Below are 3,911 nucleotides of genomic sequence, written 5' to 3'. Positions count from 1 at the left end.
ACTGGAAACAGGGTGTGGCTGGAGGGAATGGTTCATTGGGGTTGAGGCTATGGGTTATGTATTTTATATCTGGAGATTGGAGTCTCTCTCTCTCTCTCTCTCTCTCTCTCTCTCTCTCTCTCTCTCTCTCTCCTTCCTGATCTCTACATGAGCTGCTTCCCTCTGCCACACTCTCCCAACATGATGTCCTGTTTCACCTTGAAGCCCAAAGAATGGAGCCAACCACTTATGGACTAAACCTCTGAAACTATGAGCCCCTAATAACCCTTTCCTCCTTTGCCAATGTTGTGGTTGAGTTCTTCAGTCACAGCAGCAGAAAAACTGACTAAAACAAATTCCAATGCAAGATGTTTGGTGTTGCCTTTAAAACATGAGTGTCAGTAAAACTTCATTTGCCTACAACTTTTGAGAACTGTCCTGAAGAGTGATTAGGGCTTTCTATCTTAAGCAAAGAGGTAGCATAGAGCAAAAGAAGCAGTATCCATATGAAAAATATAGCAGATATAAATGGGAGATTTAGAGAAATAGAATATGTAAGCATTCACTACAGTAGTGAATGAAAAATATAGAGTACAGTGAAATAGTGAAACCAGAATATGATGGTGGAAAGGATTCTTTTTGAAGAAAATTTTATTGGCCAATATGGAATTGTGTATTTAATGTTGATTAAAAAAATCAAAACATATGAGTAACAAGAAAATACCTTATAACATAATGAATAACTTTAACAGCAGTGAGGAGAATTGATGATGTTAAATGAAGCAGAGATGTGGTTCAAGTGTATGCAGAAGCCTATCAGCAGTATAATGAATGATTAGACCAAGGATTTTCAATTAAGGGCGGGCTCACTCCCACACCCACACAGGAGACATCTGCAAAAGTCTGGAAACATTTTCACTTTGGGCAATTCAGGAGTCAATAACAACATGCAGGGAGTAGAGACCTGGGATAATGTTCAACCTACTGTTTTAAGCCCCTCATATAAATAAAGCCCATCATAATAAATGATGTTCTAGTCTAAAATGGCAATATTGCAAAGTTGAAACATCCTGGAAACCTCCATCAGACACAGGCCAATGATAGGGGAAAACACTGAATTTAAGAAATATTTTGAAGAAATTTCAGGAGTGATATTGAATTTCAGTGAAGGAAAGAACAACATCAACATCAAACAAACAAATGAAAAGAAACCTCTACAAATTTGTTACCCTAAGGTATTTAGATGACCTTAACATATGATTATTTTGAATGTAATAAAATAGAATGGCATTATGTTATCTGGTTAAGGATTTCAATATATGACGCCCTGTCAGTAGTGCTTTTTTGTTTGTTTTTGAATTCCTAAGTTTGAGCCAAGAGCCTTGTGTGCATGCTAGGTAAGTATTCTGCCACTGAGTTACAACCCTAGTGCTTCTTGAAAAAAACTGTTTTGAGAAGGGGTTGCTCAAGTGTACCTTGAACTTGCCCTCCTACCTCAGTCTACTGAGTAGCTGGGATTGCAGATATGGACTTCAGTGCCCAGTATATCACTAGCTTTTAAGGTATAGCTAAGAGCATGAAATGAATGAGATAATTAAAAAAGAGCATCTAGATTTGTAACTAGGAGTATGCATAATCATATTTTGACCTCTATCTGGAATATTCTAAAAATTTGGTAGATTGAAAGTAGGTCCTAAGAAATCTATTCCTTCATATCCCTTTAAGTATTCTCAATATTCTCTCTAGAAGTATAAGCAAGCATTTTATATATATATATATATAGATAGATATATAGATATATAGATATATATATAGATATAGATAGATATAGATATAGATATAGATATAGATAGATAGATATGATTCCCTACAAGGAGGGAAAATATTGTAGAAAGAGCAGGAGTAAAATCTAATTTGTGATGATACCTCCTTTTGTGGAAGTTTGAATTAATAAAAATATTTTACATATTTACAAAGCAAATTAAATAAAACAGCATTTCTTAAAATTTTCAGGCAAAATTAAGTAATGCACCTAGGATGATAAATTTTAGATATCACTTGACAGTATTTACCTGGATAGCTTGTAAAGTTTTATTTCTGGGTGTGTCTGTGAGGTGTTTCTAGAAGACAGTGGCATGTCAACTGGTGGACTGAGGGGGATGGTCTATCCTGGGTCTACACAGGCACTATCCAGTTAACTAGGGCCAAGGTTAAACAAAAAGTCAAGGAAAGGAGAATTCTTCTCCTTCTGTCTTCTGGAATGGGAACATCCAGGCTGTCCTTCCCTTTAAACTCCAGTGCCTACACCAATGGTCCACCAGACTCTTGAATCTTTGGTTTCATAATGAGAATTACAAAATTGACTTTCCTTGTTCTGAGAATTTCAGACTTGGACTGAGATACCTTCTCTAGTTCAACAGTTCACAAAGGGCTTTTTGTGGGATTTCTCAGTCTCCATAATTTCAATAACCAATTCCCCTATTAAATTCCCTCTCACCTATCTATCTGTGGTGTGTATTAGTATGTGTGTGTATATGTATGTGTATATTATATACACATATATGATACATTTTCTGTTTTGTGCCATTTTTTAAATGCACAAAAATACAATTGAAATTATTATTACCTAAACCAAATTGTGGTGTTTCAATATAAATTTCCTGAAAAAGAAACCAAGACGTTATGGAGAAATGTCCAAATCCAAATCTGTTTTTTTGAGTCCTCATTTAAAAGAAAATTACAGCTGGGCACAGTGGCACATGCCTGTAAATCCCAGCTACTCAGGAAGCTGAACCAGGAAGATTGCAAGTTCAAGGTCAGTCTGGGCAACTTAAAAGACGCTATCTCAAAATACATAGGACTGGGGTTGTAGCACAATGGTAGAGTGCCCCTCTACCATTCAATATTTATTATCACTAAGTAAATGAGTATATAAATAGGTAAATATAAAAATAAAGAACATAATTATAAAGCAAAATAAACACATGAATTATCAACTTTGAAAGGAATTGGTAAAAAAAAAAAAGATTATTTCTTTACCTTTCTCATATATATTGTACCCTAGGAGAAGAAATCAGTTAGAAGGAGGGGTTTTAATACTGAATAGTCCAGCTAATAAGTGAAAAGTAGGTCTTAGAATCAGACCCTCATCTCTTTGCATCTCCTTTTGCTGTCATGAATGTAGGCAGTGGTCGTTACTTACCACTACATCACAAAGAGAGATGCTTCTTGATATGACAGAGCTTCTTGCTTCCCTGGAAAAATTCAAACTTGAAACTGATTATATATATATAATCCTAGAAACAGAGAAAACTATTAAATAACACCTGATTGTCTTGGGAATACAATCAGCAAAGTCTAGATTGTGGGAAACAGAAAAAACAACCTAGTTTCATCAACAAATAAATAATAAGGAAGAAAGAGAGAAAGGATTTTGAATTGGGTGATGGGATATGAATTGGGATTTAAAATAAACAACTTTGGCCATGCACCGAAAAACACTGAAACACCATGATGTGTGTAGGGACTCATTTTACTGGTGTTTATACTTTTATTATGTACTTGAAATTTTCATAATGATAAACTGTTACAACTTCTCAACTGATCATGCTTATGGCACGTTATAACTGGTGCACCGAAGAGTTGAAATAAAAAAGAAAGGTAAGAATCCTAAAACGATGAGCAAGATCTGAAATACTTGCTATATTAAGATTGACATCAGCAGTTTACTGGGGGTGAAGAGGCAGCCAGACCATAGTATAATTCCAGGGCTTGCTGGAGGAAGCTCTGAATAGGAAGGGCTCCAGGTTTGCACTCAACCATCTGTAAAACAGGGCTCATCAAGATGCTTTGTTATATATTGATCTAATCAACAAGGAACATAATGTAGGTGTGTAAACACATGTACACACACCCACATTGACACATATGAA

Source organism: Marmota marmota, unplaced genomic scaffold (assembly GCF_001458135.2).
Source record: "Marmota marmota marmota unplaced genomic scaffold, marMar, whole genome shotgun sequence".
Lineage (NCBI taxonomy): Eukaryota > Metazoa > Chordata > Mammalia > Rodentia > Sciuridae > Marmota > Marmota marmota.
Note: the sequence above shows the minus strand (reverse complement) of the source record.